Raw genomic sequence first — 22,370 nt, forward strand, 5'->3', positions numbered from 1 at the left:
TGAAAACAGGCGAGATAATTATTTGCTGAATTATTTCATTTCAGGGTCATGGTGGCTGGAACCTGTCCTGGTAGCTCAGGGCACAACTGGGCACCAACCCTGAAGAGGATGCAACTCCATCAGAGGGTACACTCACATATACATCTACACTCACTCTGCTGGGATCATAGACACACAAATTAACCTAACATGCACATTGTTGGATTATTGGAGGAAACTGGAGTACTCAGATAAAATTCATGCAGACATGGAGAGAATATGCAAACTACACACAGGCAGTAACCCTAGACTATAATGAATTTTTTTCTCCTCATAGATGTTATAACAAAATGACATTGATTAAAATGACATTATGCTATATTTAATGTTTTTAACAAAAATGTATTATTAAATTTACATATACATTATATATGATTTATATATACAATAGATGATCAACATATATATACTAAGCAATACAATTATACTCACAGCAGAGCAATTATAATCTTTGTCTGAAAGAAACACAACGTGTATCTTTAATCACTAACAGAACAATCCTAATACAAAAAATAAAATCTCATCATAAATTTTCAAAGTCAGGTTTTTGCCAAAAATTTAGTATTGACTTATTCTAGAGTTTACATAAAAAAGCAGAAGAGACAAAATGGCCAACACAATATTGATGTAGAGAACAAAGTCATAGGATTGACACTACATGACCTTAGTAATAAAGGTAGGTTAGTACTGGCTAAAGAATAGACAAATCATCGACAGAACAGAACAGAGAGCTCCGAAATAAGCCTATATAAAGAAAGAAGCAAGGGCAATTTAATAGAAAAAAAAATTGTCTTCAAAAAATGGTGCTAGAACAACTAGAATTTCACATGTATGAATGAATGAATGAATGAATGAATGAATGAATCTAGGCACAGACCTTACACCATTTATAAAAATTAAATAAATCATAGACCTAACTCTAAAATGCAAAAATATGAATATCCTAGGAAACTAGATGACCTTAGGTTTGGTGATTATTTTTCAATTACCATACCAAATGCACGGTGTAAGAAATAAAATAATAATTTTGACTTTATTAATTTCAAAATCTACTGCTCTTCAAAAGAAACTGTTAACATACTGAAAAGACAACACATAGCCTAGGAAGAAATATTTGCCAAACACATATCTGTTAAAAGATTTTGAATCCAAAATATACAAAGAACTCTTAAAACTCAACAATAAGAAAACAAGCAACCTAATTTAAAAAGTGGGCAAAAGGTCTGAACAGTCATCTCAGCAAAGGAAAGGGACAGATGGCAAAAAAAGCATATGAAAGGATGCTCAACATCAAAGTCATTAGGAAACAGCAAATTAAAATAACAATTAGATATCATTCACACCTGGTAGAACGGCTAAATTCCACAACATTGACAACACCAACAGTGGTGAGGATATGGAACAAAAGAAACTCTAGTTCATTACAGGTTGGGCATGCAGATTGCTACAACTTAAAAAGACAATTTGGCAGTTTCTTTCCAAACTAAACATGCTCTTACAATACAATCCAGGAATTGTGCTCCTTGGTATTTACCAAATGGAGTTGAAAACTTATGTCCACACAGGAACCTGTACGTGAATTTTATAGAACTTTATTCATAATTGTAAAACCTGGAGGCAACCAAGATTTCCTTCAGCACATGAATAACTTGGGTACATCCCTACAATAGAATATATTCAATGATAACATTAGTGATTTATCAAGCCATTAAAAGACACAGATCTTAAATGCTTGTTGCTAACTAAAAGAAGCCACTCTAAAAAACAATGTATACTGTTTGATTCCAGGTATACGACATTCTGGAAAAGGAAAAAATCTGGAAATAGTAAAAAGAGTGGTTGCCAGAGTTTTGGGAGGAAGCAGGTGGCACAAGGAATTGTTAAGGCAGTAAAACTATTCTGTGTGAAACTGAACGAGGAGACATATGTTATTATACATTTACCAAAACCACCAGAATGTACAACAAAGAGTGAAGATTAATATGAACAACGGACATTAGTTAATAGTAAGGTATATTGATGCCTCTATTGTAACAAATATACAGCACAAATGAAAATGTTAATAGAGAAAACTGGGAAATGAGATGAAATGAGGGGATATTTGGAAACTCCACTTTCTACTTGTTTTTTAGACCAGCCTGGCCAACATGGTGAAACCCCATCTCTGCTAAAAACTACAAAAATTAGCCGGGTGTGGTGGCAGGCGCCTTAATCCCAGCTACTTGGGAAGCAGAGGCAGGAGAATCCTTTGAACCCAGGAAGCGGAGGTTGCAGTAAGCCGAGATCGAGCCATTGCACTCAAGCCTGGCGGGGGGGGGGGGGGGGGGGGAGGAGGAGGGAGAGAAGAAAAATGTATACATATTCTATTAACTAATATATATATTTATATATATTACATATATCTAATATATATTCCATTAACTAAAAACACTAATAAAAAGAGACCTATTTTTAAAGAAAACCAAACCCAAACTTTTTTATTCTAAATTATCACTAGTTACCAAATTATTTTAATTATATATAAAACTTAAGCAAAAAATAAACTCCATGGAAACCTTTTTAAAGTACAAAATTCTTCCTAGTGCCTCTAGAAAATTATAGTTAATAAATAACTTTAGAAAAATTTGGAAACGCTTATATGTATATGCACACAAACTAATACAACAATGCAGAGTTGTAGGTTTAGGAAATTGTTTCTAACTTTATTCAATAGAAAATATTAAATGTATTCTGAAAATCAGTAGCATAATTTGAAGGGATTAGTATACTTAATAAAGCTTAATTAGTATTAGAAACAGAAATCACATTGTCTCAAAAGACCTGATCAAAATGAGATTTTTTTGGCATTTTTTTCACACAATTTAAAAAAACTTTTATGTATAGAAAACACATTCTTAGGGAATGACTACTCTTAGCTCATTTGATCTAATAAAGATTTTATTCCTCTTACCCAGAGCAAGCCATATAGTTCCTTTTCCTTTTTTTTCCTTTTTTTTTTCTTTTTTTTTTTTTTGTTTTTTTGGAGTGGAGTTTTGCCCTTTTTGTCCAAGGTGGAGTGCAGTGGCGCGATCTCGGCTCACTGTAACCTCTGCCTCCCGGGTACAAGTGATTCTCCTGCCTCAGCCTCCCGAGTAGCTGGGATTACAGGTGCGCACCACCTCGCCCAGCTAATTTTGTACTTTTAGGAGAAACGGGTTTTCACCATGTTAGCCAGGTTGGTCTCTAACTCTTGAGCTCAGGTGATCCACCCACCTCGGCCTTCCACAGTGCCGGGATTAACAGAAGTGAGCCACTGCGCCTGGCCTTATCGTCCATTTTTCTAGGATAGGATTCTCCCTAGGTGTAATCCACAAAAATAAAGCCTTCAAAACTGACTTCGGAAGACGTTTCCATTTATTTTTCAATTGCAAATGAATTATTTACACGGTAGGTTTATCACTTTCATTATAATTCTTTGGGAATCTGCAGTGTTAGTTCCCCCTATGTCCTGCCTCTGCATTCTGGTCCAGGCGGCTTCCACCAACTATTTTGGTGGTCTGAATGTTCACTGACCTGAGCGCCACTGTAATGTCATTTTGTTTATTTACAGGCCAATGTGTAGTACCATTATAATGCCTTTGGATCAGGAAATAAACAACGTATGTCTAGTTCATTGCTTTTACTGTTTGAAAATATAGCTCAATTGTCTTCAAACTCATTAATTTTCTGTGCTCTTCAATGAAATGGTGCCTCATATAACACTTGAACAAGAGTGAATTATTTTGCCTCAGAAGATGAAGAGACATAGTTATACCCTATTGAACTTTTAATATAAACCCACTGCTCTTTGAAATGCTTAATGATTACAGGAAAGACCTATAGGGAACCACCAGACTAGATATCTTTCAGAAGAATAAATTAAAAAGACAGGCAATTAAAAGCAAATTCAGTTATTGGTTTCGCTGCTCAGTGTATATGCTCACTATGGGTTAGTAGATCAGAAGTAGGAAAGCAGAATATTAAGCTGGTGATGGCCTTTGTCTGATACAAGACAGCTATAACGTGTTTTTCACTGCAAAAATCTCAGCAATGGAAAATCTACAACCTCAACTGAAAATCCAGTACCAAAGTTGATCTGCTGAACAGCTAAAATTTGTGATAAGTGGAAGTTAAAATGGTATATAATTTGAGTGATTCTGAGTGTCTTTTGTTAAGCTTCTTATACATAAGAACATGTCAGAAATTTCCTAGGGGCAAATATTTTAAATACTTTAGCATTTCTTCTTTTTAATATTTTCCTGAATTTCAAAGATTTCTAGTCCCTAACCATGTCTTAGATATACTGCCTATAAAACTAGCTAAACATTCAAACTTCCCTTTTCTGTTCTTACTGTACTGTTTGTAATATCTGTTCTGCTCAAACACCCATATATATATCTTTGCTTCACCCATAACAAACTTCATTACAGGAAAATTGCAGTTTTGACTTTAATTTTTATTTAGAAAAATAGGGTAAATCTGGAAATGTCACATATGATTTTGTAGTTTGTGTACTGCCCAACTTTAGAAGAATCACCTACATTTTACATACTAGTTTACTTTAATGTTCCCTTTCCCTTTAATTTTGAAGTTGTGCTGCATGTAATTTCTACATCCAAACATAGTTTTGACTAGAATTTTTGATGTGGTATCAATGCGGACAGAGTTATAAATCATGAGACACTGGGATCTTACTAAATACAAACTGGTTTATTGGCATTTGGGACACAAAGTACCTATCCAATATCCATTTTACCCTGGAATTAGAACTTATTGCCAGCTATATGCCTCATTTCCCAGCTTTATTTGAAGATTAGTAAGAACAATGGGATATAAGGAATAGTCACTGAACTGGCTTTCCAAGAAAGCTCTTTGAAGAAAGATAACTTTCTCATGAGCCTTTTGAAATCTCACTTTTCTCTATCCCCGTTTGAAGCACAGAATGATGACTGAAGCCACAAAAGAAAACAGGTAACCAAGAGATGAGCTTGACAACAGAAACAATGCAGTAAAAATGATGGATGTTAGAAAAAGAAATTGGGACGTTCATGATATAGCAGCTATGGACTCCCTGTTTTTGAATTGTTTTATATAAGAAAAATAGAAACCTTCATCTTTAAACATAAGTTAAATCACTTTTTCAGAGAAAAATATAACTACCAATGCATACAGCATTGCTTGTTTAGAAAATCTGAGTCCATTATATAAATTCTTAAGTACCCAGCACATACTGGGCAATTTATAGTTAATCTTTAATATGGAGATTGCTGATACAATTGGAGATGAGAATGACTTTCAGGTAATTCTCAACATTAGAAGTTCTAATTTCTCAGCAAATTAGAAAATTTCTCAGCAAAAGAAGTCAAGAAAGAGCTATAAAACCATTTTTAGTACTGCAGTACAGATGGAAAAACAAAATCCTAGGTATTTATGTTGAAGTTTTCAACCTTCAAAAATTATAAACAAAAAATCCAAGAATTGTTAGTTTGCTCTAATGTAGATCTCAAATAGACAAATACCTTGCCTAGTATCAAAACTGGTAAAAATGCTGTAGTTCAAACATAGATCTGAGGGTCCCCCATGCCCAGGCTCTTTTTGTGTTATCTTCTGTACAGCTTAAAGGTGAACAGAATTAATATATGCTTCATAACGTTTGATAAGGTAATTTTTTTTTCCCCCTGAGACGGAGTCTGTCTCTGTTGCCAGGCTGGAGTGCAGTGGCGTGATCTAGGCTCACTGCAACTTCCACTTCAGAAGTTCAAGTGATTCTCCTGCCTCAGCCTCCTGAGTAGCTGGGACTACAGGTGCATGCCACCACACCCAGCTAATTTTGTATTTCACCATGGTGGCCAGGATGGTCTCAATCTCTTCACCTCGTGATCCACCCACCTCAGCCTACCAAAGTGCTAGGATTACAGGTGTGAACCACCGCGCCTGGCTGATAAGGTGGTTTTCTTATGGAAAATAACAAATGATTTCCATAGGGAAAAAGATGATGATGATGATGATGATGATGCCTAAAGTTCCAAAAATATAATTCAATTGTCCCAACAAAATGTTGTTATAAAAATTCACTAATTTATAAAACAAAATCATAAAACCCTTTCTGCTTTTGTGGTTTTTTGCTTTTAGTAAAAATTTGCCAGTTGTTTAATAAGAGCAAGTGTCACTGTATACTTTTGAAGTGATAACATAAAACTTGGAAATAAATAGCTTGAGACATGATAGAGTTGAGTCAGCTGTGATTGACTGCCCCGATTTTTCTAACAACCCTTTTACATGCCTTTTACAATAAAAATTTTGCAGATTTTGCCTCATCCCCATTAAATGGTAGAGTCTAGTTTGATACCCCTTGAATCTGAAAGAGCCAGATGGCTTAACAGTAATTTTAATTTTATTGTGTGTGACATTTCTGAACCTAGGCCTCAAGGGACTTGACAAGCTTCTGAAATCTCTTCTGAACCTCCTTTGTCTTACCATGAGAACAAGCCATTGCTATCCTTCTGGATGATAAATGTCACTTGGAAGACAGCCAAGGAACCCCAGCCAAGAACCATATAACCCTCAGATGCAAATCCACCCAGCTGATTAGCAGCCACTTAAGTGAGACCACCTGAGACAACAAAAACCCCTCCCCACAGCCTACTTTTGATCAGTGAATTATCCTTTTAAATTACTCAATGATTTTGGAGTGCTTTGTTACACAGCAATATTGTGGCAACAAATAACTTATACAACAGCCCAAAATGAGTACATTATTTTGAGTCAGTAGGCAAGTGTTCTAATTTTGGTGCAATCATGTGATTAATTGAAGTGTAATTTTAGTTAGTATAGATAGTAAAAGAAAAATGAATTTGACAAGAAAAATATTAGTTCAATTATAAACTTCAGCAAATACTGCTGGTGCTAATATGGACTATTAATTAACTTTTGTGTACATTACTTTCCTCATCTAAAAACTGAGCCAATAATGTCTACCCTTTATGATGCTTGCAAGTTAAGCTATTTTTATTTGCAATAAAGCTGTTAAATACAAAATAATATGGATATTTTTAATTCTTTAGTCATGGACCCACATGGCAATTCTATGACCTTACCTGTTAGACATCCAGCATCCAAACTACATGCATTACAAAAATATTATTTAAATATTACCTAAAAATTATTATCATGATTAATTAATAATTATAAACAAAAGCTCTGAACCTCAGGCAATGAAAATATTTTAATAATCCTTTAAGTAGAGTTTAAATACAGGAATCACCCATTTGTTATTTAATTTTAACACAAGAAGCTATATTTATTGGATGCACAGATAAAATATTTTTAAATATAGATAAATTCAAATTTTAAAATACGTTTTAAACATAGGATATCTAGTAACTTTTGAAAAAACATATGAAACTTCGTTTGTATGAATAGTATTGCAAGCAAGATCTCATTGATGAAAACCAATTACATTAAATATTCCTATGAAAAAATAACATTAAATAAGATTTTCTCTTAATAGTCATTTTCCCTAAAGTATTGCTTTGGAACATACAAAAGTAAATAAATGTATTTTACATCACAATTATACACCATGGCCAAGTATGGTTTATTCCACAAATACAAGACTGCCGATATATTCCAAAGTCAATCAATATAATCACATCAATAGACTAATGAAGAAAAGAAAAAAATACACGATCATATCAATTAATATAAAAAAATAGAAAATAACAAGGACTTACAATCTAGAACTAATAAGTGAACTTAACAAAGTCACAGGATAAAAAAACACATATACAAAAATCAAATATCTTTTAATATAGTAGCTATAGATAGACAGATGAAGGAGGAAGGTAAGGGAAACTGCCCAGCTCCTTGTCTGGGCGTGCCCACACAGGACTGGTGCCCCACTTGCACACTAGGAGAATGGGGTGGAGATGCTGGGAATTCACACATTATGCAGAGGAGAGGAGCCTGGCCTCTTCATCTCCTGTGTGGTGACCTGGTATTCAATTTGCGAGGTGGGAGCCTGTTGGCAGGGCCCCCTCTTTTTGTGGAGAGCTTTCTTTCAATAAATTTTGCTCTCCTCACTTTTCAACATGCCCGTGTGCCTAGAATTTCCTGGTGGTGGGACAAGAACCCAGATTTTAGCTGAACTAAGGTGCAAAAATCCTGCATCACTAGCAATGATATGTAGAAACTCAAATTTAAAAGCAATACCATTTGAAATTGTTCCAGTGAAAATGAGATACTTAGACACAAATCTAGCAAAGCAGGTACAGGATTGGTATGCAGAAAAATTATGAAAATGCTCATGAACTTAATAAATGAGGAAAAACACTATGTTCATATTTTGGGAAATTTGACATAGTTAAGATGTCAATTCTCCCTAAATTGATTTTTAGTTTTTATGCAGTTACTATTAAATACCAACAAGTGTTTTCAGATATATCAACAAACGTAATTTAAATTTATATGGAAAAAGTACTAGAATATCTAGAAAAATTGTTTAAAAGAACATAGTGAGAGGAAACACTGCCTAATTTTAAGACTTAACTATGTTTCTACAACAATCAGGACAGTGTGGCATTGCAAAAAGATAGAAGAAAGAGTGGAAAAGTTGGAAATAGACACGTATGAGTATGCACATTTGGGCAAATTTTCAAAAACGACTAAATGAAACACGGGTAACTTTTCAACAAATCTCAGACATGGTACCACACATCAAAATAATCTGTAAAAGACAATATTTAAAAACTGCACTTCATCAAAATTAAAAATACATGCTTCATTAAAGACCCTGTTGAGAGGATATATAAACAAACTGCAAACTAGGAGAAATTCGTTGCAAACCACATACTGAAAGTAAGTATCTCAAATAGATAGAGAACTCTTAAAACTTAATAGTAAAAGTATAATAAATTTAATTAGAAAATGGACAGAAAGCATAAGCAGACATTTCATCAAAGAGCGTGTACTGATGGCAAGTAAGCATATGAAGGTATGCTCAACATCATTAAGCAATAGGGAAATGAAAACTAAAATAACAATGATTATCACTATATATGAATACTTAAATTTAAAAAGTAATTATAATGCCAAATGCTGTCCAGTATAAAGACACACTACATTTTTATACATTGCTGCTGATAATCTACAATGGTACAACACTCTAGAAAATAGTTCTGATATTATTTTATAAAACTAAAATACACATACTATATGACTTAACCATCTCATTCCCAGACATTTATCTTATCAAAATGAAACATGTTCACACAAAAACAAAAAAACTATACACAGATATTCATGGAAGGTTTAATTATAATAACTGCAGCAAACTTTATTTGCAAAAATTGTAAACAAGCCTGTCGTCCCTCAATCAGTAAACGATTAAACAGTGTGCATCCATATCATGAAATATTACTCAACAATAGGCCGGGCGCGGTGGCTCAAGCCTGTAATCCCAGCACTTTGGGAGGCCGAGACGGGCGGATCACGAGGTCAGGAGATCGAGACCATCCTGGCTGACACGGTGAAACCCCGTCTCTACTAAAAAATACAAAAAACTAGCCGGGCGAGGTGGCGGGCGCCTGTAGTCCCAGCTACTCAGGAGGCTGAGGCAGGAGAATGGCGTGAACCCGGGAGGCAGAGCTTGCAGTGAGCCGAGATCTGGCCACTGCACTCCAGCCTGGGCAGCAGAGCGAGACTCCGTCTCAAAAAAAAAAAAAAAAAAAAAAAAAAGAAGAAAAAAAGAAATATTACTCAACAATAAAAGAAATGATGGATTAATACGTAAAACAATATCAATACCAAGGGCATTATGCTGAGTGAAAATGCCAATCTCTAAAGACTGCATAAAAAATAAAAAATTTAAAAGGAGACATTATGCATAATTCCACATAAGATTTCCTAACACTGAAATAGAAAGCAGATTAGCTGTGACAATCTAGGAACAATGAGTAGGTGCAACTGAAAAAGGGTAGCATAATGCAGTTTCTTTGGGGTGGTGAAATAGTTCTTTTTCTTGCTGGTTAGCTGGTGAAACAAATATACATATATATGTGTGTGTGTGTATATGTCTATATGTGTATATATATGTCTATATGTACATATACGTGTATATATACGTGTATATGTGTATGTGTATGTATATACGTATATATGTATATATGTGTATATATGTCTATATGTATATACGTGTATATATACGTGTATATGTGTATGTATATGTATATATGTATATACGTATATATGTGTATATATTCATAAAAGACAAAATTTTAAAGAATCACACACACATTGACACAAATGAGTATATGCAAAAATTGGTGAAATCTGAATAAGATCTGTCGTTTAATAACAGTTTTTTACCAACGTCAATTTCTTGGTTTTCTTTCTGTCATATAGATAAGTGGGCTGTCACTATTGGTGGGAAGATAGAGAATCAGTAAAGGATTCTCTGCATCCTTTCTGCAAACTCCAGTGTGTCTATAATTATTTCAGTATTAAAAATGTACACAAATATCTTCTGGATTTTTATGATTTTTTTTCATTTTGAATAACACACAATTTGATACTTAGTATAATACAGATTAAAGGAGAATCTCTTCACATTGCAGCCCCTATGACTTTACAATTCTAATGTTTCAGACAAATATTTGTAATTAACCAAAGATACTGTATTATTAACTAGTTTTGCTGTTCTGGTGGCATTGTATATTCTATATTTGCCTCCTTTGACCTCTGCATGTGGCCAACTCTTGAAACCACAGACAAATAATATCTGTTCTGGAAAGTTATCTTAGAATTACATCTGTACATGTAGCTGTGTTCAAATGCATACTGTGATATTGGTTTTGTCACTTTGGAGTATATGTTCCTATAAATTTGAGAATACAAAATTTGGGTAAGAACTTCACTCAGTATTTCCATCTCCTTCTGTGGCACATAGAATATAGTTGACAATAAAGAATTAAATGTATAAACAAACTAAAATTTTGTGGAGGAATCCTATCTCCTAGAAGTTGACTGATTTCATGATCTGGTTTAAAGAATCCTCATTTTTCAAATGAATCTGAAATGTTAACGTAACATTGAAGTTAAGATTTTGTTACTGTTGTCTATTATAAAATCCTTCAGAAATTAATTTATTTGGTGGGTCAAATTATTAAGTACTGAACTCAAGGGAGTCATTTTTATTACTATTTTAACTATCCTTCTTACACCAGATATTTTATTTGACTTCTGAAGTTTCCTGAAATATTCATGTAAGTAAATTTTCTATGAAACTTTTTTAGGTTAACCAAATTTGAGAACACTTATTTCTTACCTGACCATATATAATATCTCAAGAGTTTAATTCTTGATATTATACTTACTGGGATATATCTTCTATGATACTACATGCAATTCCTCTGCTTTTATGCATTTCTAGTGACTTCCAACAGTGTTTCCTTAACCTGCAATTCAAAACAGTTCATTGATCCTATGTACTGGGGATTTTGTTCTATTTCCTGGGAATGTTAAATTTAAATCTGCAAACTCTAAATGAAAAATTCAGTAAGAATCGTTGTGAGTTTCTTATTCTTCATTTAAATATCTTCACTTCAATTAGAGAAGTAAATACTTTGTTTTCTGAAAGTGTTTATATAGCAAGATGTTCTTTTTATCATCTGTCGAAATTTCACATTCCAGTAGTTTAATATAAAAGCTAATTTGCTTCTAATTATGCAAATTACTCTTTACATTCTGCAGTTTTGATGAACAGGTACAGAAAATTGCAACACATATGATTTTTTTTTAATTGAACAGATGCTAAGATTACAAAGGTTGCTATTAGTAGTAAAATATTTAGGAAAAACATACACTATGTAAATAGAGTCTACAACAAAGACTGTTGAAAAGCTAGAAAGCCTATGTATGCCAATATGATTAAAAAGATAAGACAAAGTTTTGTCTATTCACAGATATCCTTGTATATATGATATGCTTAAGAATATCTTCATATAAACATAATTTAAATACATAGTAAGTAAACAATAAGATATAAGAAATATAATATAAGAATTTGGGAATGGTGCAAACTGGTTAGGGAAGCATTCACTTATAAAAAGTGAAAAGGAGGGTAACATTAGAAAGATGGTAGAATAGATGGTCCCCATACTCATCCCACCACCACAGAAACACTGATTTAACAACGGCATATGGACCAGAATATCTTTGTGGAAACCCCAGAATTCAGGAGAGAAGTTGCCTCAACCCAGCAGAACCCAGAGGCAATAAAAGTTACATGGAAACGAACATGTTCAGTGTCACTAAGAAGAGTAGTGTCACTTTGCCTGCACCTCCCCCACCCAAGTGAGCACATTACAAAGCCCGAAGATATCCTCACAATTTGTGACTTTTCCTGTAGGGGAAGAAAATAGATGAAATGTGTCCCATAAGGCTGCCTGAGAGAACAGCTCATGTCTTTCCTCATCCAGAGTACTGTGAGACCTGTCGTAGTTGTAAAGCCAAGGGGCAGTTAAGAACTGAATGAAGAGCAGGTAGCTCTCAGCAGCTGGCAAGGTGTCCAGCAACTGAGGAGAATTGCAGCTGCCCTCCTAAGTCCTAGGAGCTGGAGCAGACCACAGTAGATGGCGTAACCTCCAGTTACCCAAAGCAACCTATAGGTTCAATGTTATTCCCATCCAAATCCCAACGGCCTTTGTTTTTTTTGTTTGTTTGTTTGTTTGTTTGTTTGTTTTGGAGACGGAGTCTCTCGCTCTGTCGGCCCAGGCTGGAGCGCAGGGGCGCCATCTCGGCTCACTGCAAGCTCCGCCCCCCGGGTTCACGCCATTCTCCTGCCTCAGCCTCCCGAGTAGCTGGGACTACAAGCGCCCACCACCACGACCAGCTAATTTTTTGTGTTTTTAGTAGAGACGGGGTTTCACCGTGTTAGCCAGGATGGTCTGCATCTCCTGACCTCGTGATCTATCTGCCTCAGCCTCCTGAAGTGCTGGGATTACAGGCATGAGCCACCACACCTGGCCCCAATGGCATTTTTTATAGAAATAGAAAGAAAATCCCCAAATTCACACAGAACAGCAGAAGACTCAGAATAACCAAAACAACGTTGAGAAAAAAGAAAAACACTGGAAGCATGGTGCTTTCTAATTACAAAATACAATATAAGGCTATAGTAATTAAAACAGTGTGGTACTTATGTAAAATCAGCCATAAACCAATGAAACAGAGTAGAGAGTCCAGAAATCAAACCATACATGCATGATCAACTAATCTTTGACAAGGGTGCTGAGAACATGTAGTGGGAAAAAGAATGTCTCTTCAACAAATTTTGTTGAGAAAACTAGGTATCTATATGCAAAAGAATGAAATTGAACCTCTATTATGTATCGTACATGAAAATCAACTCAAAATATACTGGATTTAAATGTAAGATCTGAAACTGTACAACATGTAGAAGAAAACATATGGGAGGCCGGGCGCGGTGGCTCAAGCCTGTAATCCCAGCACTTTGGGAGGCCGAGACGGGCGGATCACTAGGTCAGGAGATCGAGACCATCCTGGCGAACACAGTGAAACCCCGTCTCTACTAAAAAATACAAAAAACTAGCCGGGCGAGGCGGCGGGCGCCTGTAGTCCCAGCTACTCGGGAGGCTGAGGCAGGAGAATGGCGTAAACCCGGGAGGCGGAGCTTGCAGTGAGCTGAGATCCGGCCACTGCACTCCAGCCCGGGCGACAGAGCCAGACTCCGTCTCAAAAAAAAAAAAAAAAAGAAAAAAAGAAAACATATGGGAAAAGCTTCATGACATAGGTCTTGAAATACTTGTATGTGTATGACACCAAAAGTCCAAGCCATAAAAGGAAAAACATACAAAGGAGACTACATCAAACTAAAAAACTCTCTAGCAAAGAAAATCATTAACAGAGTGAAATACTGATAGTCAATGGTTGCCTTTTCACTTTCCATTTTCTTTCAAGTGGAAGAAAATATTTGAAAACCATATATTTCATAAAGGCTTAGTATGCAAAATATGTAAGAAACTCCTACAACTCAAGCAAAAAAAGAAAACTTTAATTAAAAATTGCAAAAAATCTTTTTCTAGAAATACATACAAATGACCAAAAGTATATGTAAAGGTGCTCAATATCTCTAATTATGAGAGAAATTATGAGAGAAATGAATATTCAAACCACAGTGAGACATAGCCTTATGCATGTCAGGATTGTTATTATCAAAAAACAAGAATATTTTAGCACCAAGTATTGCTGAGGCTGCAGAGAAACTGGCACCCTTTTATACTGTTTGTGTGAATGTAAAACGGTGCAGACACGAAGAAAAACAGTATGAAGATTTTCTCAAACAAAAATGTTTTGAAAAACCACAGCAAAAAACAGCAATCCAAATTCTGTGTATTGAATTGTCAAAAAATTGAAATCAGGATCTTGAGGAGATATATGTGTTCTCATGGTCATTGCAGCATTCTTTCCGATAGGGAAAATATAGAAACAACCCAATGACTGAAATGCTCATTGACAGAAGAATGAATAAAGAATATGTGCTATATACACATTCAGCATTAAACAAAGGGAAATCCTACAATTTGTAAGTGCGTTGACGGACTTGAAAGACATTACGTCAAATGAAATAAGGCAATCAGAGAAGGATAAGTGTGACATGATTTTACTTACATGAGGGCTCTGATTTGAATGTGTCACTCACAATTCATACAATTCATGTGTTGGAAACAATTCCCAGTGCCACAGTGTTGAGATGTAGGATCTTTAAGTAGTGTTTCGGTCATGATAGCTCTGCTCTCATGAACAGATTGATGTGGTTGTCTTCATAGCGGGTTAGTAACCATGTGATTAGGTTCCTGATAAAAGGATGAATTTGGCCTCTCTCTCTCTCTGTCTCTCCTTCTCTCTCTCACATATGCTCTTTTGCCGTTCCACCTTCCACCTTCAACTGTGGGCAGATGCAGCAAGACAGCCCTCACCAGATGTGGACCCCTCGACCTTGAAAGTCCCACCTTCCAGAAACTGTAAGAAATAAATTTCTGTTCTTTATAAATTACCCAGTTTCATGTATTCTGTTATAGCAGTACAAAACAGAATAATACAACGAAGTTTGTAACATAATCAAACTTATAGAAGCAAAACACAGAATGGTTGTTGCCAGGAATTGAGGGAGTTGGGGGGAATGGGGAATTATTATTCAATGGGTACAAGATTACATTTACATAAGATGAATGAGCTCTAGAGATCTGCTGTGCAACATAGTGCCTATAGATAACAATACAGTATTGTGCACTTAAAAATTGTTCAAGTGATTGATCTTAAGTGTTCCTTACAACAAAATAATCAAACAAGCAAACAAAAACAAAGAGACACAAGGAAATATTTGGCCTTTAGAGGTGATGAATATATTTATTACTTTGACTATGGTGAATGTGTTATGGGTATCTGAGTTTTACCAATAACTGCGTATACATTCAGTTATTTTTATATTCATTATCTTATCAAAGCTGTAAAAAAAGTAAAAAGAATGTACAACACTTACGTATTTCATTGTTGATAGAAATGACTTTATTTATTTTCTTATTTATTTATTTATTTATTTATTTTCTTATTAGCCTGTTTCTGGTAATAATACCGTTTGAGTATTGGGAATATTTAGTTAATAATAAAAAAGTAATAAAGTAAAAAAGTAATAAAGTTTAACTATTTCAACTGAATAAAGAATTGATTTCTTTTCTAATTTAGTTCTCAATACTCAGTGTTCATGTATGTTCAGGGTATAAGCTTGCTGTCTGACTCTTCTCATTATATTTTGGAGACCATGGTATCAAACCAAATTTAACCACCGTCTGAAAATCCTTTCTATTCTATCCTTTTCTATTCTTCACACTAGCTATTTCATTCTTCTCCAATCCTATTAAATGCCATCTAATCCTCTCACTCTCAGATAACCTTTCTCTTACTTCAATAGAGAAAATGAAATTCACTAGATTGGAACTGGATCAACTTTCTCTAAAAGATGAAAGAATTAAAAGAAAACAAGAAATAAAGAAAAAAAGAAAAAGAAAATATAAATGGGCAAATGTTTCTCCTGCAACCTAAGTCTATTTTTTTTTCATCTGTGCCCTGTTTCCTATGCAATTCTGTCTGCCTAGGATTTCTTTAACCTCCTACTCTCATCTTTATTTATACCCTCTCTTCTAAACTTCTCCATGGTAATTAAAGATACTCAATTTGTTTAAGTGTAAAAAAGAAAATTCCATCCCTCTCTAACACTCCCTCATCCACCGTCCCCTGCAGCCATGCCACCCGGTCACCTGTCAACACCTCTCTCCACTCTGCAGCATGTCACAGGTTGCTACACTGGCCATGTTTAATATTCTAATTGTTTTTTTGCTTCAGGGTAACAATACATGCACACCCACGCACACATACACACTCACTCCTACATTTCCTCTTGTATCTTTGGCCACTCTTGCAGAAACATTTTTTTAAGCTCTATTTCCTTTTCCAAACTTTCATTTGTATTCTTTAAATTTCTCTCCCAGGTGCCCATGTCTCCTAATACTACAAACTTTCCCTGGACTTCTCCTGACTTCCATAGTTTCAATGTTGTTGTTTTATAACTCCTCCGAAATATACCTTTGTATTCCAGCTTGCCCTAAATTTCAGAATGGAATATTTCAAACATTAGATAAGACCCCTTGGATATAAGGCAGGGACTTCAACTCAACATCTTCACACTGAAACCTGCAGCTTTTCCTCTGCCTGCTTGCCTCACCAATCACCATTCTCCTGTGCCTGCTCTTTTTGGAGGTGTTTATTGTTGGACACCTCCCACATCTGAGGTGCCTAAAACAGAGACATGAACCTCATCCAGGGCCTTGCCATATTCTCTCCTGATTTAGGATACTTGATAGTTATCCAGAGTAATTGATTTACAGGAAAATATACATATTTAATTAGTATAACATTTCCTTTTGTTCTGGTATTTTTCTGAATTTAACTTGATTATCTATTTCATAAGTTATTATTTTCTATTGAATCATTTTGCCTAAAATAAAACTTTTATTAGTCTTTTTGTGAATTTAATACTGTAGTTTCCCCCTGTACTAGTAAAGCTCATCTTGGGTCAACATGGTTTACTTTTGTAGTCTTATACTAAGAATCAAGTACTTCAAATAGTTTTCCCGAAAAACTTAAAATAGTAGCATATATCATTCCACTTTATGTTAGTAATAAAATACATTATGAATAAGGTAGAAAAAGGATTTTAACTTTTAATCAGGCATTGTTTGATACACGTGTAACTTATATGTAAATATGCATGAAACTAATAAAATTAATATTTATAAATCTACCAATATGATTGAAGGAATCTGGGATTTTTCCTCAATTCCATCATTTTCTCATTCTGCAGTGATAAAAGAGCTGTTAAATGTAGTATTTCTAATTTCCCTATCTTTAGAAGATGATTTCATGCAGTTTTTATTTTTAAGCATTATAAACATGTGATCATACAGTGTGCAGATTTATGTGACCTGCATTTTCTATTAGCAATATGTTTGTGAGACTCAATCATGTTGATTTTTGAGGCCCTAAACCCTTTTCTTTCACACTTCTATGGGTGAACAAAACATGATTTTGTTTGCCATCATTCATGGATATTTAATTTGTTTTCATTTGCATACTATGACAAAAATTGCAGTAATAAATATTCTTTTTTAAGTATTTCACTATTTATAAATAGACAAGAGTTTACCTAATATGCATCCTAAAGAGGGAATTGTCTGGTCAAAAGGTAACTACATCTTCAATATAAACAGGTATGATTAAATTGAATTCCTCAGTATTGTGCCAAATCCCACAACTGGAATCTACATTCTTGTCAAGACATTTTATCATCATTTTTAGTTTTTGTCAGGCAATTAATTAAGATTTTTGCTGATCTTATTTTTGAGTATATGAGATGATATTCTATTTTGATTATCATTCACATATTTTTGGTTAAAAAATAGGCTTAGAAATTTTTGGATTATTTGCAGTCTTGCGATCTCTTATGTGAAATGCCTATGTATTTTGCCTGATTTCCTATTTGGTTATCTGTAGTCTTGTTTTGTTATGGTAGGTGTTTTTGGTTGGTTTGTTTTTCCATTGCTTATTGAAGGAGTACCACATTATATACACTTATGAGATAGAAAGTAGGAAGTCTTTGTTAAATCTACCGCCTAGTGTGTATTTTAACTTTTTAAAAATGTAAGCCAGCAGCACATCAAAAAGCTTACATACCATGATTAAGTAGACATTATCTCTGGGATGCAAGGTTGGTTAAATCTATGCAGATCAATAAATGTAATTCATCACATAAACAGAACTAAAGACAAAAACCACAGGATTATCTCAATAGACGCAGATAAGGCTTTCAATAAAATTGAACACCCCTTCATCTTAAAAACTCTTGATAAAATTTCACACCCATTCATGTTAAAAACTATCAATAAATTAGGAATTAAAGGAAAATTTCTCAAAATAATAACAGCCATCTATGACAAGCCCACAGCCAACATCATAGTAAATGGGCAAAAGCTGGAAGCATTCCCCTTGAAAACCACCTCAAGACAAGGATGCCCTCTGTCACCATTCCCATTCAACATAGTATTGGAAGTCCTGGCCTGGTCAAACAGTCAAGAGAAAAAATAAAGGGTATTCAAACAGGAAAACAGGAAGAAAAACTGGCCCTGTTTGCAGGTGACATGATCCAATATCTAGAAAACCCCGTGATATCAGCCCAAAAGCTTCTGAACCTGATAAACAATTGCAGTAAGGCTTCAGGATACAAAATCAATGTGCAAAAATCACTAACATTCCTATACACCAACAACAGTCAAGCTGAGAGCCAAATCAAGAATGCAATTTTATTCACAATTCCCCAAAATGAATGAAATACCTAAGAATCCAGCTAACTAGGAAGGTGAAAAATCTCACTAAGGAGAACTATAAAACTCTGTTCAAAGAAATCAAAGATGATACAAACAAATAGGAAAACATTCCATGCTCATGGATAGGAATATCAATATCATAAAAATGGCTATATTTCCCAAAGCAATTTATAGATTCAATGCTATTTTTATTAAACTGCCATTGACATTTTTCCTAGAACTAGAAAGTCTATTCTAAAATTTATATGGAACCATAAAAGATCCCAAATAGCCAAGGAAATCTTAAGCAAAAAGAATAAAGCTGGGGGCATCATGCTATGCAACTTCAATCTATAGTACAGGGCTACAGTAACAAACACAGCATGGTACTGGTACAAAAACAGACACATTGACCAAAGGAACAGAATAGAGAATGGAGAAATAGGCTGATTTTCAACAAACATGACAGAAACAAGCAACGGGATAAGGACTCCCTATTTAATAAATAGTGCAGGGATAACTGGCTAGCCTTATGCAGAAGGTTAAAACTGGAACCCTTCCTTATATAATAAACAAAAATTAACTCAAGATATACTAAAGAGTTAAATGTAAAATCTAAAACTATAAAAACTGTGGAAGACAACCTAAGCAATACCATTTAGGACATAAGAAAAGGTAAAGATTACATAACAAAGACGCCAAAAGCAATTGCAACAAAAGCAAAAATTGACAAATGGGATTTAATTAAAGTAAGGAGATTCTGGACAGCAAAGGAAACTATCAACAGAATGAAACGACAACCTATAGAACCTTTCTTTCTACTGAAAGAAAGAAAATTTTTTTCAAACTGTGTGTCTGTTATCTAGCATTTATGAGGAAGTTAAATTACAAGAAAAAAACAAACCACTCCATTAAAAAGTGGGCAAATGACACGAACAGACACTTTTCATAAGAAGATACACACGGAGCCAAGAATTATATTAAAAAGCTCAATATCACTAATATTTAGGGAAATGTAAATCAAACCCACAATGAGATACCATCTCATACCAGTGAGAACGACTATTATTAAAAAGTCAAAATGACAGTTGCTGAGAGGTTCCGAAGAAAAAGTAACACTTATACACCGTTGGTGGGAATGTAAGCTAGTTCAACCATTTTGGAAGACAGTGTGGAGATTCCTTAAAGAACTAAAAACAGAAATACCACTCAACCCAGCAATCCCATTACTGAGTATATACCCAAAGGAATAAAAATCATTCTACCGTAAAGACACATGTACGTGTATGTTCATCACAGCACTAGTCACAATAGCAAAGACATGGAATCAACCTAAATACTCATCATGATAGGCTGGATAAAGAAAATGTGGTACATAATACACTATGGAATAATATGCAGCCATAAAAAAGAATGAGATTGGCTGGGTGCGATGGCTCACGCCTGTAATTCCAGCACTTTTGGAGGCCAAGGCAGGTGGATCATCTGAGGTTAGGAGTTCGAGAACAGCCTGGCCAACATGGTGAAACCCCATCTCCACTAAAAATACAAGAAATAGCCAGGTGTGGTGGCACACACCTGTAATCCCAGCTAGTCTACTCAGGAGGCTGAGGCAGGAGAATCCGGAACCCGGGAGGCAGAGGTTGTAGTGAGCCAAGATCACGCCACTGTACTCCAGCCTGGATGATAAAGCAAGACTCCATCTAAAAAAAATAAAAAAAGAATGAGATTATGTCCTCTTGAGGAATATGGATGGAGTTGGAGGCCATTATCCTTAGCAAACTAATGCAGGAACAGAGAGCAAATACTGCATGTTTTCACTTATAAGTGGGGTCTAAATGATGAGAACACATGAACACATAAAGGTGAACAACACAACTGGGGCCTGTGGGAGGGTGGAAAGTGTGAGGAGGGAGAAGTTCAAGAAAAATAATGAATGGATACTAGGCTTAATACTTGGGTGACAAACTGCAAAACAAACACACATGACACAAGTTTACTTACATAACCTGCACATATCCTGCTGAACTTAGAAGTTAAAAAAGATTTCTTTTTTAATAAACGCAAGTTTTATACATTCAACATTTTAATTGCTTTAAATTGTTTTCTGTATGCTTTGGTAAACAAAATACATCAATCTATTGACTATCTAGTTTTCCTAATTTCTGGCATCTTTTGTAAACAATTCTAATTAAATTTTAGATGACTGCTGCTGACCAATGCTGAACTACCTCACTATTTTTTAAAAATAATTGAAAAATCTGTAAATTTTTATTTTTTCCAAGTAGTTAATATTGTAATAACATCAGTTTTATCCCATATTTTTCAATAATTAGAGCATGTGTATTTTTTATGGCTTGCTGCATTAAATATGCTCTCCAAGACAATATTGAATAAAGGCAATGCTACTGAGCATGTTTGCCTTTAATTTCATGTTTTATTTTACACACTAGGAAGTGTTTTAGTTTAGGCATAAGAGATAGCACTTGGCCGGGTGTGGTGGCTCATGCTGGTAATCCCAACACTTTGGGAGGCCGAGGCGGGTGGATCACGAGGTCAGGAGTTCGAGACCAGCCTGACCAAGATGGTAAAACCCTGTCTCTACTAAAAATACGAAAATTAGCCGGGTGTGGTGGTGGGTGCCTGTAATCCCAGCTACCCTGGAGGCTGAGGCAGGAGAATCGCTTGAACCCAGGAGGTGGAAGTGGCAGTGAGCCGAGATTGTGCCACTGCACTCCATCCTGGTGACAGAGTGAGATTCTGTCTCAAAAAGAGAGAGAGAGAGAGAGAGAGCACTTAACAATGGGTGCAGTGAAATAATAGTAGAAAATATAATATTAAGTACATGATATTTTGTATGCATTATATACTCAAAATATTTTTTATAGGTTATATTATTGTTAGGTATGGCAGTAGATATTTTTTGAATCAACTTTCTCTATACAGTTAGGCATATTTCAAACCAACAAATATGAGATAGAGAAGTTCTCTGATTTTCAATGAAATAGTACTACTTTTTTTCCTGCTCATCTTTATTTTCTAACATAGGCCTGGAAAGCTGTACTTTAATACGTATTAAATTTTGTTCAAACTAAATATTGTCATTATGGCGAGGAGATTCTGTCTTTCTTGACTATTTAGTATTAATGTTTTAAAAGTTTAAAGAGAAAACATTTTAGAACTGGAATGCCTTCAGCAAATTATTTTCTTTACCTAAAATCAAAAGTTACAATTTCTCCTGTAAATCTGTAATATTTTTGAAAAATGTATCTTCTATTTGACTAAATAATATTTTTTTAAAATTTTTGTTGAGTAAATTCACTTAAAAATTGCTATATTCAATCCAAATTTAAACAATAAGTTCATTTAGTCATTTGT

This window comes from Macaca nemestrina, chromosome 5 (assembly GCF_043159975.1).
Source record: "Macaca nemestrina isolate mMacNem1 chromosome 5, mMacNem.hap1, whole genome shotgun sequence".
Classification (NCBI taxonomy): domain Eukaryota; kingdom Metazoa; phylum Chordata; class Mammalia; order Primates; family Cercopithecidae; genus Macaca; species Macaca nemestrina.